Source organism: Pseudophryne corroboree, chromosome 9 (assembly GCF_028390025.1).
Source record: "Pseudophryne corroboree isolate aPseCor3 chromosome 9, aPseCor3.hap2, whole genome shotgun sequence".
Classification (NCBI taxonomy): domain Eukaryota; kingdom Metazoa; phylum Chordata; class Amphibia; order Anura; family Myobatrachidae; genus Pseudophryne; species Pseudophryne corroboree.
In genome coordinates this window covers 222933906-222961654 of record NC_086452.1, presented here as the reverse complement: position 1 = coordinate 222961654, position 27749 = coordinate 222933906, and the positions used below count along the sequence as shown (strand labels likewise).

Genomic DNA, 27749 nt, shown 5'->3' with positions numbered 1-27749 from the left:
TGTAACAATGTCGACATAAAATATGTATCGGCATGCTGAATGTTGACATGATCAACATTGTAACAGTAGAACATATATACCAAACCCACTAGAAATACAGTTAGACATGGGGTCAATGCAATTAGGTGTGAGCTTGCGAAAATGATCTTGTATAATTAAACTCTTAAATATTGCCCTACTGTATGTCAGTGATGGCTAACCTTGACACTCCAGCTGGAGTGTCAAGGTTAGCCATCACTGCCCTATGTGCACCCAAGAAATGTGAGATCCAATTAGAAGAACCAATTTGCAGAACTTGCAGAAGGTTGCACATCTTTTCTACAAACTCTGACCTGGGAGAAGGGCATTAAAAAGTTGAGAAAACATTCTGAACTCCCCAAAAAAATGACAACTGAGAGAGCAGGACCGTATAGAAGGCTGTAATAGTAAGTTTTAGCTCCTACCTGCAAGCTAAAAGGCCCATTTCCCATCAATACAAGACAGATCTTAACATACTGTAACACGTCATTTAATTCATTTTTAAGTGTTTTAGATAAATTCACCTGAAAACTGACGTCTTTAATGGCGATATTATTCTATATACAGATGTAGCCACAATGATTGTTGCCACAGTGTGTGTGGTGCCAGGAGCGAATAGTCACACCTAAGATTGCACAATGTAATCTCTATGGATTGTGGGTGCAACTATTCGCATACATGGGTATACTATTCGCGATCAGCCCTCGCGATCAGCGTGATACATCTGTAACCCCTATAAGTGCACTATTATTAATTGGGAGGCATGTACCAGAGGTTCTGCACTCATTGCCAACATTTTTACCATAGAATAAAGATTTCCCTACCTTTTCACTTGCTCAGTGGGGTGCACATGAAAAAATGCAAATTCGCAGACAGAATTGATTGCAAGTTTGAAATTGGATTGCAAGTGCAATTTGTGGTGCGAATTTGCCATGTAACGTCTCGTACAGGCCAACTCGCACCTGCTTGGATTGACCCCTATGTTGGAACACTTTGCATATCTCCCAACTGTCCCAATTTTCAAGGGACAGTTCCTTTTTTGGCACTGTCCCTCTGTCCCACCCACAGGCCACAATGTCCTGCAGTTGGGAGGCTCCCTATCACTCAGTTTGAATAGATGCTGTGCGCATGCGCACGGCGTCAATCCCCAGGAAACAGAGAATCTAGGGGTCATGCCAGCAGCTCACAGAGCATGCAAAGAGAACCTACAGTATATCAAGGTATCCTCGGGTGCTGTTGTACGAGGTCCTTCACTAAGCTGCAGATAAAGCATGGGGGAGTCACTCCCACAATTTACAAAATAGGCAAAGATGGAGGCTGCGCTCATATGATTTTAAAACAATAATGACTGTTAATAGATAAATATAAAAAATACAATTTTAATAGAAAAAAAAACAAAAAAATGCGTGCAAACAACATTAAAAGAATTGTATGAATTCATACATGACATATAAAAATATATGTATACTACCCTGGGTATCAAGTCCGGATTTTTGATGGAATTTCATTTATGGAGGCCGTTCCAATAGTGCCCTTGTAAAGATGAAAATCTATTGCAGCAAGAAACTGGAAACCTCTCTGAGTCTCTTTAAATGAAGATATGGTTGTCCAGAGCTGGTTCGGTTCCAGTTGAGTAGGTCGTTCTGACGAGACTGACAAAACCTGATGCATTTCGCTGCATGTAGCTTGCAGCTTTTTCAAAGGTACCTTTGAAAAAGCTGCAGGCTACACGCAGCGAAACGCATCAGGTGTTGTCAATCTAGTCAGGATGTCCTACTCAATTGGAACCGAACCAGCAGAGCCATAACTACGTGTTTGCCAGGTGTGCCTGGCACACAGCGCAGTCGCCCTGAGGGCGCAACGGCCAGCATTCTGTCAGCGGCTTGTAATGAGTCAAATTGACTCATTACAAGCCGCCTGCACTGTGTGCGCCGCGCTGGAGGAGAAGAGGAGAGGAGCAGCTCCGGAGGCAGGGGAGGAGGAGGAGGAGGAGCAGCGCTATGTAATTGGTAGCAATGCCGCTGCAGTTGTCCCTCTCCTTCCGCATTGGCTGGCCAGCGCTGCTGTGAATGCTGGGATGCGCTTCCCTCATCCCATCATTCACAGCAGCGGTGGCCAGCCAATGCGGAAGGAGAAGGACAGCTGCATGTGGTGCCGCTACCAATTACACTGCGCTGCTGCGGCTCTCGAGTCCCCCTCCCTCCTCCTTCTCCCCTGCCCGGGATCTGCCTGACTGCCTGAGCCAGCGGGGAGAGATGGTAAGTATCTATCTGTCTATCTATCTCTCTATTCTGTCTGCCGTAATGTGTAAAAAGGGGACACTGTCTGCCGTAATGTGTAAAAAGGGGACGCTGTCTGCCGTACTGTGTAAAAAGGGGACGCTGTCTGCCATACTGTGTAAAAAGTGGACGCTGTCTGCCGTAATGTGTAAAAAGGGGGACGCTGTCTGCCGTAATGTGTAAAAAGGGGACGCTGTCTGCCGCACTGTGTAAAAAGAGGATGCTGTCTGCCGTACTGTGTAAAAAGGGGACGCTGTCTGCATGTGGTGCTGCTACCAATTACACTGCGCTGCTGCGGCTCTCGAGTCCCCCTCCCTCCTCCTTCTCCCCTGCCCGGGATCTGCCTGACTGCCTGAGCCAGCGGGGAGAGATGGTAAGTATCTATCTGTCTATCTATCTATGTCTCTATTCTGTCTGCCGTAATGTGTAAAAAGGGGACGCTGTCTGCCGTACTGTGTAAAAAGGGGACGCTGTCTGCCATACTGTGTAAAAAGGGGACGCTGTCTGCCGTACTGTGTAAAAAGGGGACGCTGTCTGCCATACTGTGTAAAAAGGGGACGCTGTCTCCCGTAATGTGTAAAAAGGGGGACGCTGTCTGCCGTACTGTGTAAAAGGGGATGCTGTCTGCCGTAATGTGTAAAAAGGGGTCGCTGTCTGCCGTAATGTGTAAAAAGGGGGATGCTGTCTGCCGTAATGTGTAAAAAGGGGACGCTGTCTGCCGTAATGTGTAAAAAAGGGGACGCTGTCTGCCGTAATGTTTAGAAAGGGGACGATGTCTGCCGTAATGTGTAAAAAGGGGGACGCTGTCTGTCGTAATGTGTAAAAAGGGGACGCTGTCTGCCGTAATGTGTAAAAAGGGGGACGCTGTCTGCCGTAATGTGTAAAAAGGGAGACTGGCTGCCATAATGTGTAAAAAGGGGGACTGTCTGCCGTAATGTGTAAAAGGGGCTCTACCTGGTGTAGTGGCGCTACTGTGTAGCGTAATTTGAATAATGGAGACTACTGTGCACCGTAGTATGAATTGGTATTATTTTTGTGGTCACACCTCTTCCCCATGAAGCCACACCCCTATATTTTATGCGCGCACTGCCCTTATTTTACATAAGGGGGGGCGCCAATGCCGTTTCTTGCACACAGCGCTAAAATGCCTAGTTACAGCACTGCGAACCAGCCCTGGACAACCACATCTTCATTTAAAGAGACTCTGAGAGGTTTCCAGTCTTCTACCATTACCTTACTGCATGAGGAACCCATTCATACCACAGGATATTATACAGCTGTTACTCCTTTAACGGTAAATTGCCTATTGCATCACCCACTGGAACAACTCTGCAATAAAGAGACTCTTGCTGCAATAAATTTGCATCTTTACAAGGGCACTATTGGAACGAACTCCATAAATGAATGTATGAATTCATACAAATCTTTTAATGTTGTTTGTATGCATTTTTTTTCTATTAAAATGGTATTTTTTATATTTATCTATTAACAGTCATTATTGTTTTAATATCATATGAGCGCAGACTCTATCTTTGCCTAGCTCAGAGCATGCTCACTCTGTGATGGAAACGGGAGACGTGGCTTATGATGGCGGCATTCCTGTGAAACCACACACCCTTTCACAGAGGCCACGCCCTTTTCAGACACGTGTGCGCATAAGTCTCGACTGCCTAATCTTGAATGTTGGGGGGTATGCCCCTTGTATATTAAAAATAGACAACAAATCTTAAAAAAATGTTTAAAATGCTTTGCAAAATATTTAAAATATACATTAGTGAGTTGTATTATAACACATTATTTCTTTAAACTATCTCCAAATTTATGTGAAGAACAATCAGTTTCAAGTCACAACCAATCAGTTTCAAGTCACAACAAGAAACAGCAGAAGATCCTATAAAAGTAAATGGTGACAACATACTGGGTAAAAGCTTCTATTTGCCGTGCAAATCACTTGACAGAACATTTAGTGACACAGGTGTCATTAAGCCGTGTGCCCCTGTTACACAGACACTTTGTTGTGGCAGAATTGCTGCTGTAACAGGGAGAAGATCCCATTGTTATTATTCTCTGTTCAGTAAATCAGTCTGGTGACAAGTGTTGTGACAATTTTATTGAGAGAGGAAGCAGGTTTACTATGTGTAGATGGGTAGCATGTAGCATGCTACTTCTATTGCTGCTCCCTAATGGTGATGATCCCTGCTGGGGACAAAGCAGGCTGGAGCACCTGTGTAAAGTGCTGGTGTTACTTACTAAAAGGAGAAGCTTTTCTTTAACCCCTTTGTTCACAGACAGTCAGACATGAAACTGTTGTGATTTCGTAAGCCAAGTGGAACTTCCACAATGAGAAAATTCCTCCAGTCATTCTTCAACACATACTAAAAAAAAAAAAATCTAATAGGAGGATCCCCTGAGGCACAGAGTTTTTAATTTGGCCAATCCTGCTGCCTTAATGTCTGTAAGTGCAGCCAATGTTCAGGCCCAATGCCTGTCATGTGGTATCACCCACCCCTCCTCTCCCTTTGCTGCCTTTTCAGAAGACAGGGGGGGGGGGGGGGGAAATTCTCCAGTTCATGTAAGGTCTGCAGCTCTCAGATGCACACAGACTACAGCAGCAGACCTTGGTGTTTTCATTTGTTTCTCTGCGTCTTCCATCCAGGAATGCTTGTGCAATAGTACCTGAGCAAGATATCCTGTAATATGATGTAAGTACTGTAGCCTATAAAATATACCATATGCAATTAATATTTCTATGTACAGTACAGTATATATTGTCAGAGTGCTTTTATTAGCTTCTGGTAGTGTGAAAGGAGTTAACTAAGTCACAGTGATTTCCATTACAGAAGTGTATTTCCTAGCCATGCTACTTACATCAATGAAGCAGACATCAATAGAATATTTGACATATAACGCCTTAGCTTCCAGCTTTTATTTTTGTATAGTACAAAAATAGTCTATGTCATTGTTGGTTTCACATATATTCAGCTGATAAAAAATGAGACACCACCACTATGTTCTGTATCTTATTGTGTGCTAAGCAGGGTGCTGTTACCTGCAGTGTGTGGCAAGTCACCACATTGTTGTCTTTTATTGTGAGTTTAACTACAAACATCAGTAGAGACAATATGTATACTCGTTAGCAAGAATGAAATAAGAAGAGATCCGTCAAGTTCAACACTTCATAAATTCTAATAGTGGCAGTCCAGAAAAAGACTAAACAAAGCCCCTCAGTTGCTGATTTACCCTACCAGTGGCAAAATCACTTCTTTCTGCTGTATATATTTGCACAGGGTGGATGATTTTTCTGCATACTGCTTGAAAACTGTCCCTTCCCATTGTTTCCTTAAGTATGAAAGACTTTCTGCAATTCTATCGAAGATTAAATTGCACACTACACTCAATTAAGCACCAGAACTGCATGTAATTTGTGTTACAGTATCTCCTAAATGAATGGAAAATCAGCCTGCACTCCGATAACTGTCAGTTAAATGAAGTGCAGCATCATCTTTTTAAATGCTCATCGGTATTGTTTGTGTAGCATAATTCTGCTTATGAGGTCAACAGAATAGAATAGTAAAAATGAGCTTCCCATTTCTTCTCATTCATTACGTGACTGTGTTTAGAACACTTCATATTATCAGAAGGTTTCATTAGAATTCATAAAAATATGAAAGACAGATGTGGTGTGGTAAAATACTTTTATTAATTTCTAATGACATAGATATTCACATAGTTAATTTTACAGATGTTTGTCAAAAGTACTAAGAGGATGTATGACAAAAATTGGTTACAAACTATTATTATATTTATTTATATTATGTGCCTTACGTAGCAGAATCACAGGTAAAGGTTTTGGGCCTCTGGTGACTGAATAGTTAACAATTTACTCTTTCTAGATTTGGCTGCCTTTAGGATAAAACCATTATATTGTACAGTAAGTGATCCCAATTAACTATCCCTTGTTAGACCATACCAATGACTTTCTATTATCCACTTCATGTGTTTGTTCTGGAAAACATCCTGGGAAAAATATAACTTTAACAGCAATATTTTGATTAAGGCAATTATGATACAGTGTTTTAAATATTAAGTATAGTTTTATGTGTTGTGCAAGGAATAGATATCTGTTAGAAGGTCTCAGAGCACATCTCTTGAGAATATGATAGGGAGTGGTTGTTTTGAACAAGGGCCAGAGACAAGAATAAAGAGGTAATGGGAGGAGCTACATAAAGTAATAAGGAAAGTTGCACTGAGTTGTTGTGTGGAGTTGTATCTTTGCCAGGGTTTTTTGTTTGTATATAAAATTCAATCATCATGCACCTTGACAAATAGGTCTACTACATGAAGTCATTATTTGTAATGATGCATGCTTCAGAGAGAGAATGAGTACTTCATTCCATATATCACTGCTCCGTCCTCTCTCTCTCTCTCTCTCTCTCTCTCTCTTTGTCTGTTTAGTGTTCCCGTCTGCCAGACCCCACCCCCTTCCATCACCCACAATGTTGGAGACACCTGAATGCCGACAGTGTGATCTGCAGAGGTTCAGACTGTCTGGAATTCAGCCATGTACCCAGACTTAATTTTCTGCCATAAAGCAGACAGCACTTTGTATATCCCTGGCTGTGAATAATTGTGAACTCTTTGTATGGGGAAAATAGGGTTAAACATTTTAAATCATCTTGACAGTTTTCTTGTTTTCCAATATCAATATACACAACTGTTTTCAGCTATCCCTTCCTTGTTCTCTGATTCTTCAGTTTTTATTTCCCTAAGATTATTCCCCCATTGCCAATTATTTACTAACTTTGCATTGCTTGTTGTGGGTATTTACTATTATTTTTATGTGTGATGAATTTGTATAGCTTTAGAATTCCAGGTGGGTCAATTAAAATTAATTGACCCAAATTTAGTGTTTTTAGATTTCTTTATGTAAGAACGGTGAGGTTATTTTGTACACTTTAGTCAATTTTGAGTTCAGAATTTATCAGTGGCTATACTCGCAAGCATACACAATAATATACATTGTTTTATTCTTAGACTCTATTACCCTATAACTTAACTATATTGTACAGCACATTATACCAAACAGTACCAGGGTCTAGGAACACAACTCAAAATAAATAATGCCCTACCAGCTGCTGGCTAGAAATGCTTTAAAGTGTCATTTTAAATGCACAATCCTTTCATCCCATGTCTATTGTAAGTTCATCCTTTATCAGATGATTACATCCACTGAGTTATACAGACTCTGAAAATTATAGCAGCTTGAGGATACAACAAGGCAAAACAGAGCCAAATTACTTTCCTATTGCTGAGATCTCATTACCTTATTCCTGCAGGGTAGAATTTAGTGTACAGACAGATATGGAGAGGACTTTAAAATTGAATATAGCAGTCATAAGTGAAAATGTACAGAACATCCAATGTTTAACAATGGTTAATTGTTTGATCATGTTAATTTAATAATTCTTTTACCCGAAATGTAACCTTCATGATCACACCTTGATACCGCAAAGGTCATATACTGTAGTGCCTACATATCGCTCCTGCGCCATAGAAGTGATTCTTAAGAATACCTCCTTAAAATTCAGTTATGAAGACATTACTGAAATACAGCAATGGGGGGAGTGAAGTTTCTTTCACCCGGCTCCATAGCAGTGCATGCAAATATGGACGAGATCGTCCATATTGGCCTGCATGCATGAGCGACGGGGCACCAATGATGAACGAGCGCGGGGCCGCGCATCGTTCATTGCTGGTGCCTCCACACTGAAAGATATGAACGGGATCTCGTTCACATGTACACACACACTAACATACTAGGGTTCATTTTTTTGGGAGCCAAATAATTTACTAGTGTGGGAGGAAACTGGAGTACCCGGAGGAAACCCACGCAAGTACGTAGACAATATAAAAACTCCACAGTTATGGCCGTGGTGGGAATTTAACCCACAACCTCAGTGCTGTGATGCTGTAATGATAACCATTACACCATCTGTACTGAACATACAACTCAAGACTAGCCTTTATAACTAGTGTGCAAAAAGACTAAGCATAACAGTAAGACTTGGACAGTGTGAAGATACACAGTTGAGTTAAATAGCTGTAAAATTTCATGTGTGCTGAGCTTCACAGATAAACCTGTGCCACACAGGTGTGACGATCTGGCAGTGCAACCTTTTGCGATCCGCTCTTGATTGGTGATTTTGCACTGTATTTATATATTAGCATTTCTGTGATGCTCTCAGCACAATCCATTGTGTCTCAGCCTGTAGTAAATGTACTTGTAAAGGGACTTAAAAGCCTGTCTGACTATATATAACCTGAGGTATCACTAGGCTTAGTGTCACTCGGTACAAACCGTGAGGTAAAGGAGGTGTGGGCTCATGTGAAATGGGGGCGTGCCCTGCACTTCAGGAGATGCTGGGCTGCCCCAAGAGACTCTCCTCACACTTGGGGTAACCTCCTTGAATGGTGTCACCCATTACAGTCGGCACTCCCTCCAGTGATGCCACTGTATATAACCAAGCATTCAAATTGAATATGGAGCATTTGTACATAAATTTCACATAGGTTCTTTTGTTCAAATGTTGTCCTGGTAAGAAATATTTACAAGAGCATATCCATCCAAGCCTGGAATTCATGGACAAATATGTATATTACACTGGAGACATATGATCTTGGAATCACCTGATCTACTCTTATAACAATTCTAGTGTGTTTTAACCATATTAAAAAAAAAAAAAACAGTCAAAGAAGAGGAAATTAAAGGAGTAATTAAGGTAGCCCAAAGTAAAGGGCCCCATACACTTATCCGACAGCATGTCGGAGGCAATCGCAGGCGATCACCCCGGCAGCATCCTCCCAGGGGGCAGGATCGCCCAAGATACATTAGATGCTGTCCTTTTGCATCCGATGTATCTTGGGCGATCCTGGGCGATCTCAGCCATGCCCCCAGGTCGGAACTGATTGAATATGCAGCACATTCAAGCTGGAGGATCCGATCCGATGCTCACGGGAACGCGCATCGGATCAGATACACCTCAAAAATGCCCGATTTAATCTGATATATCGGTCCGAATTCCCAAAATCAGATGAAATCAGGCATTATCGTTCTAGTGTATGGGGCCCTTACGGCTCAATATGAACATAATAATTAAGTAATAAATAAAAAAGCCTATTATAAGGGCACCCCCTGGTATTTTTCCACATTCTCGTTGCTTGTGGTCTTAATTTGAGTGAGCTGAACCAATGCGTTAAACACACACACACACACACACACACACACACACACACACACACACACACACACACACACACACTGGAAGTATGAACCAGAACAAGTATTAAATCTGCTAGCATCAGCTAAGACTCCACTAACTCTTCCCCTAACAATCCAATAGGACTGGAGAAAATCGCAAACATTCTTAATCTTAAATGGTAAACAAATCCATGTTTATTTCATTTCAAAACCTTCACTCTTATTGATTTGTCTCTATGTGTACTTTGTGTGATTTACTATGTTTAGTCTATCTACATATATTCAGATGTAATAGGAATAATAAGCAATAAAAAATGGTTTTATTGAAAGATGTAAAATAAATCATATTAAAGCGTAATAACTTTGGATTGTTAAAGAAAACGTTAAATATGGTTGATCAATGTTTCTAATACATAGCAATGTTTCACAGGCAGGTAAATGCACAGTGTCCCCTGATCCTTGAAGATGCCTGAGATTACAGAAGTTCCACGGGAACTTGGTATGGACATCATCATAGTGCCACAAGGGACTGGGAAGTTTGCAATAGTGTCTGACAGAGCTCGAAGAGGGGGGGGGGGGGGGGGGGATTTACTGGCAAGCTTGCACATGGCGTCACACTATCCAGGTTTGGCACTGTTGCTGCATGTTACCTTTATTTGTCAATTTCAGGCATTCAGGGGCAGATTTATTAAGCTCAGTGAAGTGATAAAATGGAGGGTGATAAAGGACCAGCCAATCAGATCCTAACTTCCATGTTACAGGCTGGGTTTGAAAAATGACAGTTAGGAGCTGACTGGCTGGTCCTTTGTCACCTTCCAATTTATCACTTCACCAAGCTTAATAAATCTGTCCCTCAGTGACATATAACATGAGTTTCTCATGTAAACCTATACGTTTTTATTTGTGATTTAAGTAGTTCCTTAACACAGCACAATGAAATATGCATTGTTTGTTATATATGATTACATATGAGATGATACTAGGCAATAGGATTTATTTTGGAAGCACTTTGCTGTAGACTTCTATACATTTCTGTGGTGCACATATTGAGTAATAGGAGGAGTTAACTGAATGTGTTTCAGGCCTCTAAGCAGTGGAGCGCCTGAGAAAATAATAGAGAGCTTGTTCATTTGGTGTATTACGTGCAGAAAATGAATTCGGTAAAGTTTATTTGCAGTGGGCCATAGAAGATTAAAATGAAATCTTTCTGCTGGCTCAGCAGTCCTGCTCCCCGCTGTCTGTGTGAGGGAGACTTACTCTTTTATTCCAAACAGCTTTTTTCTCTTTCTGCCTCACTGGTGCAAGTGAAAACAAACATTTTGGCATTTTCGATGACTATTTATATGTATTTTTTTTTCCAGTTTTACATTAGGGACCATTTCATTTAATTTGGTGTTCTTTGCACATGTGGCCTTTACACGCTGCACACAATGACTGCGCATATCTGGCGCTGCACTAAATGACAGTCAAACTGCTACTGTCTGTTCAAAAACCCCTAACAATTCTGGCTGGCAAATCTCTCTCTTCTATAGGGTCAGTCTAGTTTTGAGTTATAAATACCACATTTTCTGTCTTAATTAATTTAATACCTTGACCTGAGAAGTAAGCAGAGCTCTTAATGAATTATAGCCATAGACAGGTGCATTTGGTGTTTTCTAAATTATTGATGTCTGCATAAAATCTCCACTTTAAGCTGTGACTATACGGGCAGATATTGTAAATCCTTAAAATCCAGCTATGAGTGAGAAAAGTGTATGAATCTACTTCGTCCACGCGGCTGTTAAGCAAGCACTGCCGCACCGATAATTATCATTCCTTAACCCTGCATATTATGACAATTTTTTTTGTGTTCTGCTTATAATTCCGTTGCTCCTTTTGAAGCAAGCATAGGCTATTGGTGAAGGATCCTACTGATGGGCTGCAATCACTAACGTCATCTAAAGATTACTATAACTAGCTTACCCAGTACACTGTCCCCATTCCTAGTAATGGTGACTGCGGCATCCTCTGTTAGTTTGCCTAACGCAGGAGAGAGCTCTGATATCTCTACGTTATTTTCTGGGAAATATACTTTTATAAATAGGCCCCTTAGTGCTCAGACCAGGCACACACAGATCACATTGGGTCCAATTAGTCCAGTCATCTAATGACCTCACACATGACCGCAGTCAGCACACAACTGCAGCTAATCTCATATGGCAATAGTTAGTTGTTTCAGACCACGCTACAATCTGTGAAAAGATAGGTCTAAAATAATCAAATTCATCTTTTAACTTGCTAAATATATTATTGCATTACAAATTCATTAAAGTAATCCCCCTTGCTGCATGCCTTTAAGTAACTTTACTATGATAAATTTAGCTTTCAGGATTGTCAGCATCAAGAAATTTGCAATAAGCGTCTAATCGAAGACAAAGTATAATAAATATTTCTGACAAGTGATACTGGTTAGTTTGGTTTGATTTCCCACTTACCAACATTATACTATATCAGCATCTACGAACCAAACTTTACAACTCATTTCATTTTTAAGATTGTATGTGTAAGATTAATGTTTAAGATACTTTCTCAAAAACCCTGTATCAGTGCCACCATTTTCTGCTTCAAATGACGTCTGTCAATGACAACTTATGTCTTATTCACATGAGAGAGCTTGTTTCAATAACATCTTTCTTCCTGAACTTATTATAGATTCAAGCGCATTAAATCAACACCACATTTTCAATTCTAATTGGACTTCTGTGGAGGGTGGGAGTAGGAAAATAAGAGAGCTCTTTGTAGGTTGTCTGCCCCAGTCAATCTTCCCTTTGTCTTTTTTTTCTATTATGTCACTGGTTTAACCCAAATTATTGAAGAATAGGAAAGTAAACAAGAAAATCCAAACATATTAAATTATACATGTTGAAATAAGAAACAAAATAAAAAGTTTGGTTTGGTGATGTTACTGGAAGAAGGTTACATGACAATGCTGTGTTTCGATAAAACAACTATTTTATTGCTTGGGGAGTGTCTGAATGTCCTCCAACACATGTTACACACAAGGATATATAAATTTGTAAAACAGGAGGTTTTGGGTGTTACCTCCATTACCTGGGAACAAGCGGCAATTAGAAAGCGCAAGGCTGCTATCAATCTTGTTTTGTCCACCAACACATGTTTCACTATAGCACTGTTGTACCTTAAAATAGAACTGTTCCAGCATAAAATTTAACAGTAAAAAACATATATAAAAGCATCAACACTTGTAAAAAGTAGATATTCTTTTATTTTGTCTTGATGTGCATCTATTGAGATTGATTTTGTATATTGATTAACAGCGGATGTATTTCTTTGCTTCATTTGGAGTTGTGAATGGTTATTATTTTCCCACTGTAATCAGTTACACTTTTAAGAACCACTTTAGCTGAGCATCCTATATTTTGGCCCAATCAAACCTACTTTTGTGATTATACCTAATGCAAGTGGTGCTTTATACAAAGAAGACATTCATTTGGCCAGTGGGGGGTAGGATAACCATGTAAAGAAGGTATCTTTTGTTATTACATCAACTATTTTTCACAGTTTGGCATATTTTCTATTTTGAATACTCCAATCCATATTGAATTTTGACAGAAGCTTTGGTTACTGGCAATTGCTGAACTAATTACATGTACTAGCTCTCATTCTAATGGATATATAGGAAAAGAAAAGACAAATATTGTTGAAAAGTTTTTGACCCATGGATTCAAAGTTTTTATCTTCTCAAAGTAATCTATCAAAATCATTTTCATTAAAGGAGTAATTAGCTATTAAGAGATATTGAGCCAGTAGCTGCTGGACTGGGGTTATTTTAGGCGAGACTTTTCTTTTTGAACTTCATTTTCTTCTTTCTAGCTTCACGTCTACGCCACACTAAAATGCACATGTGTCTTTTGTCACATACAGTATGTTTTTTCAGGGGGAGGCTTTACATGTGGTGGCCAGACCTGCCATATTTATACAGAATTTAATCTGAATGAAATCTGTATCTTGAGCGCCATGAAGGAAGATTTGCAGACTATTTATTTCAAATGAAATGGTGATGTGATACATGCAATATGTAATTGCTAACTCCACTCATAACTATTTTTTAGATCTGAGTGGATGTAGAAGACCTGAAATAAAATACTAAGCTTTAGCTTGGTGTATCTGGTGATTTTGTGACTCCGCTGATATCTGATACGTCCACCAACTGTCCCAGCAATAGATCTTATCTCATGTTTGAGTGCACCCTATTGCTTTTGTAAAAGCCCTTCTGGCCATGTGAACTTTGCATTCTTGTAAATAGGATGTATGTCGGATAGGGGCTACAGCAACCCAGAAAAAAGGCTTGCTGAGAATGATGGTAGATTTCCTGTTCAGCCTGTTAGCTGCATTAGCCAACCTGCTGCATCCACCAAGAAAAGATAAGTCTTCTCTATAAACTACATTTTTATTTTTTATAGTGAATCTAGCCTCTAATTCTTTTTCCATCTGATTGTATATTCTTTTTTAAATAATTTTAAAGATTCTGTAACATAACAATATACATAAAGCATAAACCTAAAACAGATCTTAGATTTATGTTTAATTCCCTATACTGGGGTTGCGATATATAAAATAATATATAATCTATAACAAAGTATAGAAAATTTTGGTCACAAGACACCAGCATTCCTCTTTAACACCTTCTCCACTATGCATTCCTTTCCCCTTGGCTATTGTGTGGACCACAGTGGACATTCATGCTCTTGTGTCATATTCTTCCCACTCCAGCACTTCTAGATTTGTTTCCTTTTTGTGGATGAGGTGCTTGCTCTTCTGCCTTTTCTTCACGTGAACCCATCCCCCTCTTTTTCTTTTCTTGCTTTTACTCAACACCTGCTAGCACCTTGCCAACCTTTTTAACCTATCCCTCTTCACTGGTACTTTTCCTTACCCTTAAAAACACTCTAGCCTTGCCGATCCTCCAACACTCCTGTAACTAATGACCAATCTCTCTTCCTGCCCCCGCATTCACATGTAAATTACTTTAGTGACTGCTTTACTGACTGTAGTCTTGCTTCCTTTTCTTGCATTCTGCAGAGTCTGCTCTTACCAGAAGTCACAAATAATCTTCTCTCTGCCAGCCTTCTTGATCTCTTTGCCGCTTTTGATATTGTAGACCTTCCTCCCCCTTTGCACACCCTGCACTCCATTGGCCATTATTTTATCCTGATTTACTTCCTACATCTCCAACATCTACTTTTCTTTTTCTACCTCCGACTCATCCTCAAACTCCCTCTACTGTATGGGTGTTCACAAAGGATCCACACTTGGCCCTCTTCTTATCTTTAAAGACTCCAGTACCAACTCTGTGCAGTGGATCAACACACCTACCTTTCCTCTCCTACCCTGTGTCTTTGCCATCTTTTCATGGATGTCTCAACATTTTCTAAAACTCAGTTTACTGTTTGCTGAACTCTTCTTTCCTAACTCCCTCTTACTCGCTTTGAGCAATTCATGATCTGATCTGTTCCTTATGGCTGCTGCCTGGGTTTCATCCTCCATTTCCTTCACCTCCCACAAACAGTCCTTCATCCAATCCTGTTTGACCTTCACAGCACTGCCCGGATTAGACCTTCTTTCATTCTTGAAGCATCCAAAACTGTAATCAAATGTCTTATCATTTCTCTTTCCATAATTACTGCACCCCTTTCCAATTAAGCCACAATGTTCTGAAAAGTTTGATTTTGTTCTCAACACTATGCTGCTGCCTCTCCTCTCTGTCTATACTTGTACTAACTCCCTATCTTCTACAGAATCAAATTCACCCCTCCTCCAGTCATCTTCAAACTCCTGTCATTCCACATTCTCTCTTGTCCCCTCTGCTCAGCCAAATAATGCAGCCTCAGATATATCACCGACATCCACATTTTGCTTGCACCTTCAAGACATCTGTACTACCCTACACATATGGAACTTTCTCCAGTCACCTATCAGACACTCTCTCAGACTCCACTTTAAATAATCCTTCCTCAAATCTGACCTATTCATCACAACCTACCAGTCCTCCTCGGTCCCTACTCTCACATCCTCCCTCTGTGTCACACCCCCTTGTGTCATTCTTACTCCTTCCTTTTAAAGATTGTACTCTCATGAAGGCATGGCCTGCCTTCTGATGCCACCTTACTCATATATTCTTCCACTCCCAACCTACCTCTTTTTAGGTACATTCCCTACCTATTATACACTCTGAATTTACTGTATTATCTCTTTATTCCACTAGCTTTTATGTTGTGCTAGCTGTAATACTTCCAGTATGCCAATTCTTTGCATGTTTTTCCGCTGTGTCTCTTTCTGCGTTAATTTCCCATTGTGCTGCAGATATTGTGGTGTGGGAAATAATTATAATAAGAATAATAAAGATAATGTTGAGCATTTTTGGTCATTTTGACCAAATTATCTTATCATTGCACTATGTGTGGCCATAGCATCCTTGAACTAAAGCTGATTTAGTCTGGTCTGATCTGATCGTTGAGTGGAAAATGTGGTCAGACAATCTCTTTCATTGCAGAGTGGCCACTAATCTTTCATTTTCCTGAACAGTTAGAGATTTTAAAGATGTGGCCTTGAAAATGTATTTTTTTTTTTTAAATTGATCAACTGCTAGTGTCATAATAGGAATTGACGCACTCCTACTGTAGATCTTTAGAGTCCAAATTGCGGTTGACTTGAAGTACCAGTTTAACAGTAAAGTATTACTGGAAACTATTTTTTTTTTTATGTTGGCAGTTATGACTGCATTGGCTGCATTGGGAGAGGAATCAGCAGCAGAAAGAAAGAAGTAATAATGCCACTGTATAGGTCATTGGTACGGCCTCATCTAGAATACTGTATTCAGTTCTGGAGGCCATATCTTCAAAAGGATATTAATACATTAGAAACTGTACAAAGGAGGGCAACTAAAATGGTGCATGGCCTACATCACAAAACATACCCAGAAAGACTAAGAAATCTCAATATGTATAGTTTGGAGCAGAGAAGGGAAAGGGGGGACATGATAGAAACTTTCAAATATATCAAGGGTCTTAACAAAGTCCAGGAGGGAAACATTCTCCAAATGAAGAGAAGCAATAGGACACGAGGACATGCACTGAGACTGGAGGGGGGGAGGTTCAGGGGAAATTTGCGGAAAAATTATTTCACAGAAAGGGTAGTGGACAAGTGGAATAGCCTCCCATCAGAGGTGGTAGAGGCTAAGACAGTAGAGCAATTTAAACATGCATGGGATAGACATAAGGATATCCTTACAAAGAAATAAGGATCAAATAAGGTTAGAGATAAAAATAATATAAAAAAAAAAAGGGGCAGACTAGATGGGCCAAGTAGTTCTTATCTGCCGACAAATTCTATGTTTCTATGTTTCTATGACATGTGTGTGGTTATTTGCTGATCTAGCAGTAAAGGGTAGTGCCAAACTCCCAAATGCACATTTGTGATCTGCCACCAGAACAAAATATTTTTGGTATACTGTATTCCACAGACCCAATGTGTTTATCATACACCTTTAAAGATTACTAGTATATAGTTCATATCGCACAGAAAATCACACCATGTGTATGCGGCTTAAGTGAACTGCATAATTTGTTAATTTATTCCGAATTATAGCAAATGTGTCTTTTATGTGATTATAGTGTGATGATCCTGTTAACAGGTAGTCATGGAATAAACAATGCACCCGCAGTTTGCAGTTCCACTGACTTGGAAGTGATGGGCTGTTTACAATGTATACTGTAGCTATGGTATCTTTTATCCAAAAAAAACCCAGAATATATCCAGAAGTAATGAGTTAAAAAACACACACATACATGCACACTGTTAAACAGATGAAAAGGTGAATGCCAAAAACAGCTTGTGTAAAGACATGGGTAATGTGAATTTAATCTTCAGCATAGTGTTCAGAAAATCAGAAATACAGAAAAAAAAACTCTTAAACGAAAACCTTGCGTTCTAGATTTACTTCACTATTGATGGCCATTCCAGCAGTTTACGGTTTTATAATGAAAACTTGTTTGTGTTGTAGTCTGGCACTGTTCTCTCAAACTGGTCACCTGGGTAGTATATGTCGTTGCTTAGATTTGATACAGAAGCCATCATCGATCAGACAGATGAGCCAAAGCAGCAGCTGATACAGTATGCAGGCGTTTAGTGTTTCAAGAGGAGAAGAAACTAAACTAGTCATTAATTTACCACTGCATGCAAATAGGTCACACAGTCAGTTTATAGGGAACAAGGAGTACAAGCATTTTAGACTTTTGCTTTGGATCCTATTTTAGCTACCAGAAGTGTTAAGTGCTTGGACTGGTGCATTGTGGGTAAAACCCTAGTGAAAGAAGGGATAGACAAGGAATAAGGTAACACCCTGCAGGGATTCTGTCTGACAAAGAAAGGCCTGTTTATTCTATGTTTTAATGCCTAGGCTTGACCCCTGACCTTCTTGTCTTTGTGTAGCCAGGTGCAAGTTTCAGTGGAGGTTCATGCACTATTAACTGTTTAGTTTCCAGAAAGTACTAAACTGCTGTTAAAATATTGAATATGTTTTCTGTTTATGGAGACCTGTATCCCTTAAGCAGGACTTTCATACAGGAATGTGCAAGAACTCTGTTCTATAGTAGCACTTCTTGTTACCCCATTATTTTTTCTGTTTAAAGATTATTACTAATATTCTGTCAGCATGTTGTCATAAGTGTTTTGGCTCCCGTTGCTATTATTATTAATTAAGCTACAAATATGCATTTCACTAAAGCTTGGATTCCAACAAGGGTTGTAAAACTGTCTGGCCAAGATGGCACTCGTCAGTGGCGCTGGTTGAGTGGAACATTACCCAACTCAGCCACCGACAAATTTTAACTCCTGGGGGTACCACAACTGCCCGATACTTGTGAAGACTCTCAGCAATTCACCCAAGACTTGCCTTTTGGTCCAATCTCCTGAAGCCTCTGTATTGTTGAAGGCCAGAAGTACAGCGTGCCTGACATCATGAGGTTGCAATGCACAGGTGTAGAAGCATTGGTCAAGTGTTTGGTTGTGATTTCAATTCTGTTCAAATGCAAAGAAAGATTACTCTCTTTCTGTGTGACTTACATGATATAATTGGATACATAGGGCCCTATTTAACACAGTGATAAGGTTATCATCACTTGTTACTTAATGTAAAAGGTGCTCAATTACCTTGCTGCTGTCTAAGAACACAGATAGACACTGTTTAATATATAGGAGGCAGCAGTGCTAGACAGATTTCTTCTGTCCATACAAAATGTACGGCTTTGGGATTTAACAAAGGGCCTAATTCAGAGTTGATCGCAGCAACACATTTGTTAGCAGTTGGGCAAAACCATGGGCACTGCAGGGAGGGGGGGGGGCAGATATAACATGTGCAGAGAGAGTTAGATTTGGGTGGGGTGTGTTCAAACTGAAATCTAAATTGCAGTGTAAAAATAAAGCAGCCAGTATTTACCCTGCACAGAAACAAAATAACCCACCCAAATCTAAAGGGCCCCATACACTAACATAACATGTCCGACCATCATGTCGCAGTCGATCACCCCGGCAGCCTCCCAGGTGGCAGGAGCGCATAAGATACATCGTATGCTGTCCTTTTGCATATGATGTATCTTATGCGATCCAAGCCATGCCTGCGGGGTGGGACATGATCGTTAGTGTAGCACATTCAATCTAGGGGATCCGATCCGATGCTCACGGGAATGCACATCGGATCGGATACACCTCCAAAATGCCCGATTTCACCTGATATACCGGCCTGAAATCGGATGAAATCGGGCATTATCGTTCTAGTGTATGGGGCCCTTAACTCTCTCTGCAAATGTTATGTCTGCCCCCCCTGCAGTGCACATGGTTTTGCCCATCTGCTAACAAATTTGCTACTGCAATCAACTCTGAATTGCCTCCAATGAGCGGTGTTAATTGTGCTTCTTCAAATTTTCCTGGTCTTGCAGGTTTAATATGGCATAGTTGAATGGTAATATCCCGGCGGGGAGGTGACAGCATACAGGACATTTCCCACAATGCACGACTGCAGCTCCTCCCTGTTTTCCACCCAATCTTCTCCCCTTTCTTCTCACTCAGTTTCAGTCAAATTTATTTCTGTGCTCCCCAGATAACTCCTCTTTACCATAATGTGTTTCTGATTTTTCTTCTTTTATTTCAGCATGTCAGCCCCATTGCCAACTTAGGGGATGATTCAGATCTGATCGCTGCTGTGCGTTTTCGCGCAGCGGGTGACATACTGATCCTATCTGTTAATTTACATATTGGAGCTGATTGGCTGGTGCCTTTATCACCTTGCACATATCTCTGGTTTATCACTTCCTTATGCCTTCTCCAGGTTGATACATCTGCCCCATTGGGAGAAGGTTCCTCGGAACCCTCCCTGGATATCCCTGGCAAATGCACCCTACCAGAAACCTCCCTAATCTATCTATACCCAGCTTTCCTTTCTGTATAGTTTTATAATCACTTTTCTGTTGTGAGATGGGTTTATAGTTTTCCTTCTGTTGCTATTCCAAGGCTTTTGGGTACACATTTTTTGTCTTCCCACCTCCATTTCTGTTATTTAAGTTCATCGATTTATAGGGATTTCAGTCAGTTATTTCAGATCATTGAATTATGGTTATTTCTGTCAGTTATTACAGTTCATTAAAGTTGTGATCCAAATTCATCCAGTGGAAAGCCCAGAACAGGCTCTCTTTATCAAAGTTCTGCCCAGCTTACACCAACGGGAGGCGTGACTGGGACCCCAACCTCCTAGTATGTCTTCTTGGATCCAATGTTACCACTTTGTGAAGTTTTCTTCCAAATCCTTCCAGTGGAAGGCCCAGAACAGGCTCGCTGTGTCACAGTTCTGGCCGGTGATTTTGCTGTGAGGTTCAACTAACCCCAACCCCCTATTATGTCTTTTGGGATGCAGTGTTTCCACTTTGTGAAGTTTTCTTCCAAATCCATCCAGTGGCAGGCCCAGAACAGGCTCCCAAATATCCAGATATGAAAAGGGTATACAAGTCAACAGAGCAGGCAATGATCTTTATGCAGTAGTATTTTTAAAAAGATTACAAGTACTTAGCCTAATGGTAAACCCCCAATAAAATGCATATAATATATTATATATACATATATATACATATATATATATATATATATATATATATATATATGTGCACAAATAAGGATGCACTCACCAGACTTCTCCAGGGTGAAATTGATAGATTTTAATCCAGACAGCACATACTCACAAACAGAAGGTCAACGTTTCGGCTCACAGCAGAGCCTTTGTCAAGACCAGATTACCAGGTTGCCATCTCCCACATACATACATTCATACATACATACATACATACATACATACATATACACAGTGGGGCAAAAAAGTATTTGGACAGCCACCGATTGTGCAAGTTGACCCACTTAAAAAGATGAGAGAGGTCTGTAATTTCCATCATAGGTATACTTCAACTGTGAGAGGCAGAATCTGGAAAAAAAAACTAGGAAATCACATTGTATGATTTTTAAACAATTTACTTGTATATTCTTGTGGAAAATAAATATTTGATCAATCAAAAAGTTTAACTCAATACTTTGTAATATAACCTCGGTTGGCAATTACAGAGATCAAACGTTTCCTGTAGTTCTTGACCAGGTTTGCACACACTGTAGCAGGTATTTTGGCCCACTCTTCCATGCAGATCTTCTCTAGATCTGTCATGTTTTGGGGCTGTCGCCGGGCAACACGGACTTTCAACTCTCTCCACAGATTTTCTATTGGGTTGAGGTCTGGAGACTGGCTAGGCCACTCCAGGACCTTAAAATGCTTCTTACGGAGCCACTCCTTAGTTGCCCGGGCGGTGTGTTTGGGGTCATTGTCATGTTGGAAGACCCAGCCACGTTCCATCTTCAATGCCCTTACTGAGGGAAGGAGGTTTTTGCCCAAAATCTCATGATTCATCCTCTCCTTAATACGGATCAGTCGTCCTGTCCCCTTTGCAGAAAAGCATCCCCAAAGCATGATGTTTAGGGATGTGCACCGGAAATTTTTCGGGTTTTGTGTTTTGGTTTTGGGTTCGGTTCCGTGGCCGTGTTTTGGGTTCGAACGCGTTTTAGCAAAACCTCACCGAATTTTTTTTGTCAGATTCGGGTGTGTTTTGGATTCGGGTGTTTTTTTCAAAAAACCCTAAAAAACAGCTTAAATCATAGAATTTGGGGGTCATTTTGATCCCAAAGTATTATTAACCTCAATAACCATAATTTCCACTCATTTTCAGTCTATTCTGAACACCTCACACCTCACGATATTATTTTTAGTCCTAAAATTTGCACCGAGGTCGCTGGATGACTAAGCTCAGCGACCCAAGTGGCCGACACAAACACCTGGCCCATCTAGGAGTGGCACTGCAGTGTCACGCAGGATGGCCCTTCCAAAAAACACTCCCCAAACAGCACATGACGCAAAGAAATAAAGAGGCGCAATGAGGTAGCTGTGTGACTAAGCTCAGCGACCCAAGTGGCCGACACAAACACCTGGCCCATCTAGGAGTTGCACTGCAGATTCACGCAGGATGGCCCTTCCAAAAAACACTCCCCTAACAGCACATGACGCAAAGAAAAAAAGAGGCGCAATGAGGTAGCTGTGTGAGTAAGCTAAGCGACCCTAGTGGCCGACACAAACACCTGGCCCATCTAGGAGTGGCACTGCAGTGTCAGGCCGGATGGCCCTTCCAAAAAATACTCCCCAAACAGCACATGTCGCAAAGAAGAAAAAAAAGAGGCGCAATGAGGTAGCTGTGTGACTAAGATAAGCGACCCTAGTGGCCGACACAAACACCTGGCCCATCTAGGAGTGGCACTGCAGTGTCACGCAGGATGGCCCTTCCAAAAAACACTCCCCAAACAGCACATGACGCAAAGAAAAATGAAAGAAAAAAGAGGTGCAAGATGGAATTGTCCTTGGGCCCTCCCACCCACCCTTATGTTGTATAAACAGGACATGCACACTTTAACCAACCCATCATTTCAGTGACAGGGTCTGCCACACGACTGTGACTGAAATGACGGTTTGGTTTGGACCCCCACCAAAAAAGAAGCAATTAATCTCTCCTTGCACAAACTGGCTCTACAGAGGCAAGATGTCCACCTCATCATCATCCTCCGATTCATCACCGTGTACATCCCCCTCCTCACAGATTATCAATTCGTCCCCACTGGAATCCACCATCACAGCTCCCTGTGTACTTTGTGGAGGCAATTGCTGCTGGTGAATGTCTCCATGGAGGAATTGATTATAATTAATTTTAATGTACATCATCTTCTCCACATTTTCTGGAAGTAACCTCGTACGCCGATTGCTGACAAGGTGAGCGGCGGCACTAAACACTCTTTCGGAGTACACACTTGTGGGAGGGCAACTTAGGTAGAATAAAGCCAGTTTGTGCAAGGGCCTCCAAATTGCCTCTTTTTCCTGCCAGTATACGTACGGACTGTCTGACGTGCCTACTTGGATGCGGTCACTCATATAATCCTCCACCATTCTTTCAATGGTGAGAGAATCATATGCAGTGACAGTAGACGACATGTCCGTAATCGTTGGCAGGTCCTTCAGTCCGGACCAGATGTCAGCATCAGCAGTCGCTCCAGACTGCCCTGCATCACCGCCAGCGGGTGGGCTCGGAATTCTGAGCCTTTTCCTCGCACCCCCAGTTGCGGGAGAATGTGAAGGAGGAGATGTTGACAGGTCGCGTTCCGCTTGACTTGACAATTTTCTCACCAGCAGTTCTTTGAACCCCTGCAGACTTGTGTCTGCCGGAAAGAGAGATACAACGTAGGTTTTAAATCTAGGATCGAGCACGGTGGCCAAAATGTAGTGCTCTGATTTCAACAGATTGACCACCCGTGAATCCTTGTTAAGCGAATTAAGGGCTCCATCCACAAGTCCCACATGCCTAGCGGAATCGCTCAGTGTTAGCTCCTCCTTCAATGTCTCCAGCTTCTTCTGCAAAAGCCTGATGAGGGGAATGACCTGACTCAGGCTGGCAGTGTCTGAACTGACTTCACGTGTGGCAAGTTCTAAAGGTTGCAGAACCTTGCACAATGTTGAAATCATTCTCCACTGCGCTTGAGACAGGTGCATTCCACCTCCTATATCGTGGTCAGTTGTATAGGCTTGAATGGCCTTTTGCTGCTCCTCCAACCTCTGAAGCATATGGAGGGTTGAATTCCACCTCGTTACCACTTCTTGCTTCAGATGATGGCAGGGCAGGTTCAGGCGTTTTTGGTGTTGCTCCAGTCTTCTGTACGTGGTGCCTGTACGCCGAAAGTGTCCCGCAATTCTTCAGGCCACCGACAGCATCTCTTGCACGCCCCTGACGTTTTTTAAATAATTCTGCACCACCAAATTCAAGGTATGTGCAAAACATGGGACGTGCTGGAATTTGCCCAGATTTAATGCACACACAATATTGCTGGCGTTGTCCGATGCCACAAATCCACAGGAGAGTCCAATTGGGGTAAGCCATTCTGCGATGATCTTCCTCAGTTTGCCGTAAGAGGTTTTCAGCTGTGTGCGTATACTGGAAAGCGGTGATACAAAGCGTAGCCTGCCTAGGAAAGAGTTGGCGTTTGCGAGATGCTGCTACTGGTGCCGCCGCTGCTGTTCTTGCGGCGGGAGTCAATACATCTACCCAGTGGGCTGTCACAGTCATATAGTCCTGAGTCTGCCCTGCTCCACTTGTCCACATGTCCGTGGTTAAGTGGACATTGGGTACAACTGCATTTTTTAGGACACTGGTGAGTCTTTTTCTGAGGTCTGTGTACATTTTCGGTATCGCCTGCCTAGAGAAATGGAACCTAGATGGTATTTGGTACCGGGGACACAGTACCTCAAACAAGTCTATAGTTGGCTCTGCAGTAATGATGGATACCGGAACCACGTTTCTCACCGCCCAGGATACCAAGGCCTCAGTTATCCGCTTTGCAGCAGGATGACTGCTGTGATATTTCATCTTCCTCGCAAAGGACTGTTGGACAGTCAATTGCTTGGTGGAAGTAGTAAAAGTGGTCTTACGACTTCCCCTCTGGGATGACCATCGACTCCCAGCAGCAACAACAGCAGCGCCAGCAGCAGTAGGCATTACACTCAAGGATGCATCGGAGGAATCCCAGGCAGGAGAGGACTCGTCAGAATTGCCAGTGACATGGCCTGCAGGACTATTGGCATTCCTGGGGAAGGAGGAAATTGACACTGAGGGAGTTGGTGGGGTGGTTTGCGTGAGCTTGGTTACAAGAGGAAGGGATTTACTGGTCAGTGGACTGCTTCCGCTGTCGCCCAAAGTTTTTGAACTTGTCACTGACTTAAGATGAATGCGCTGCAGGTGACGTATAAGGGAGGATGTTCCGAGGTGTTTAACGTCATTACCCCTACTTATTACAGCTTGACAAAGGCAACTCACGGCTTGACACCTGTTGTCCGCATTTCTGTTGAAATACTTCCACACCGAAGAGCTGATTTTTTTGGTATTTTCACCAGGCATGTCAATGGCCATATTCCTCCCACGGACAACAGGTGTCTCCCCGGGTGCCTGACTTAAACAAACCACCTCACCATCAGAATCCTCCTTGTCAATTTCCTCCCCAGCGCCAGCAACACCCATATCCTCCTCATCCTGGTGTACTTCAACACTGACATCTTCAATCTGACTATCAGGAACTGGACTGCGGGTGCTCCTTCCAGCACTTGCAGGGGGCGTGCAAATGGTGGAAGGCGCATGCTCTTCACGTCCAGTGTTGGGAAGGTCAGGCATCGCAACCGACACAATTGGACTCTCCTTGTGGATTTGTGATTTCGAAGAACGCACAGTTCTTTGCTGTGCTTTTGCCAGCTTACGTCTTTTCATTTTTCTAGCGAGAGGCTGAGTGCTTCCATCCTCATGTGAAGCTGAACCACTAGCCATGAACATAGGCCAGGGCCTCAGCCGTTCCTTGCCACTCCGTGTGGTAAATGGCATATTGGCAAGTTTACGCTTCTCCTCCGATGATTTTATTTTAGATTTTTGAGTCCTTTTTTTACTGATATTTTGTGTTTTGGATTTTACATGCTCTGTACTATGACATTGGGCATCGGCCTTGGCAGACGACGTTGATGGAATTTCATCGTCTCGGCCATGACTAGTGGCAGCAGCTTCAGCACGAGGTGGATCTTGATCTTTCCCTATTTTTGGAACCTCAACATTTTTGTTCTCCATATTTTAATAGGCACAACTAAAAGGCACCTCAGGTAAACAATGGAGATGGATGGATACTAGTATACTTATGGATGACGAGTGACTGACGACACAGAGGTAGCTACAGCCGTGGACTACCGTACTGCGTCTGCTAGTATAGAGATGATAATGATATAAAAAATATATATATATCACTACTGCAGGTATATATAATATAATGACGGACCTGCTGGACACTGTCAGCAGACTCCTAAACTACTAGTATGAAGAAGATAGAAAAAAAAACCCCACCACAGGTAGGTATACAATTATGGACGAGCACTGACGACACAGAGGTAGCCACAGCCGTGGACTACCGTACTGCGTCTGCTAGTATAGAGATGATAATGATATAAAAAATATATATATATCACTACTGCAGGTATATATAATATAATGACGGACCTGCTGGACACTGTCAGCAGACTCCTAAACTACTAGTATGAAGAAGATAGAAAAAAAAACCCCACCACAGGTAGGTATACAATTATGGACGAGCACTGACGACACAGAGGTAGCTACAGCCGTGGACTACCGTACTGCGTCTGCTAGTATAGAGATGATAATGATATAAAAAATATATATATATCACTACTGCAGGTATATATAATATAATGACGGACCTGCTGGACACTGTCAGCAGACTCCTAAACTACTAGTATGAAGAAGATAGAAAAAAAAAACCCACCACAGGTAGGTATACAATTATGGACGAGCACTGACGACACAGAGGTAGCTACAGCCGTGGACTACCGTACTGCGTCTGCTAGTATAGAGATGATAATGATATAAAAATATATATATATATCACTACTGCAGGTATATATAATATAATGACGGACCTGCTGGACACTGTCAGCAGACTCCTAAACTACTAGTATGAAGAAGATAGAAAAAAAAAACCCACCACAGGTAGGTATACAATTATGGACGAGCACTGACGACACAGAGGTAGCCACAGCCGTGGACTACCGTACTGCATCTGCTAATATAGAGATGATAAAGATGATAGAGATGAACAAAAAAAATATAACAATACTGCAGGTAAATATTTATATAATATAATGAATGACGGACCTGCTGGACACTGTCAGCAGAATGCGTTTATAGAATAAAAAAAAAACACCACAGGAGTGTTTAACTTTTTCAGGCAGACAATATACTGGTGGTCACTGGTCAGTCACACTGGCAGCAAAAGTGTGCACTGTACTCCTGCTATAACTGCACCCCAGTCTCCCCCACAATTCAGCTGTGTGAGCAGTGAGCACTCAGCACAGTCAGATATACATAGATGATATTATCATGCAGCACACTGAGGCTGAGCACAGATATGGTATGTCACTGTGTATTGTTTTTTTTCAGGCAGAGAACGGATTATATTAAATAATAAATAAAACTGGTGGTGGTCACTAGTAACTATCAGCAAAACTCTGCACTCTGAGTACTCCTAATGCTCCCCAAAATTACTAAGTTAGTAGTAAATCAACTCAAGTGTCTCTATCTATTCTAACGGAGAGGACGCCAGCCACGTCCTCTCCCTATCAATCTCAATGCACATGTGAAAATGGCGGCGACGCGCGTCTCCTTATATAGAATCCGAGTCTCGCGATAGAATACGAGCCTCGCGAGAATCCGACAGCAGGATGATGACGTTCGAGCGCGCTCGGGTTAACCGAGCAAGGCGGGAAGATCCGAGTCTGCCTCGGACCCGTGTAAAAAGGCTGAAGTTCGGGGGGGGTTCGGATTCCGAGGAACCGAACCCGCTCATCTCTAGTTTCCACCCCCATGCTTCACAGTGGGTATGGTGTTCTTGGGATGCCATTCATCATTCTTCTCCCTACAAACACGGCGAGTGGAGTTTATACCAAAAAGTTTGATTTTGCTCTCATC

The 27749-nt window shown here is 41.7% G+C and overlaps 1 long non-coding RNA gene across 1 annotated transcript in view; it reads left to right on the top strand.

Annotated features, from left to right (window-relative positions):
* The first annotated feature begins 4903 nt into the window (after positions 1–4903).
* The window catches only part of LOC134957903 (uncharacterized), a 103481-nt gene continuing 80635 nt past the window's right edge, over positions 4904–27749 (top strand). Inside the window, exon 1 of the long non-coding RNA XR_010186788.1 lies at positions 4904–4999. This is a non-coding gene — a long non-coding RNA (uncharacterized LOC134957903). The remainder of the gene's footprint in view (positions 5000–27749) is intronic.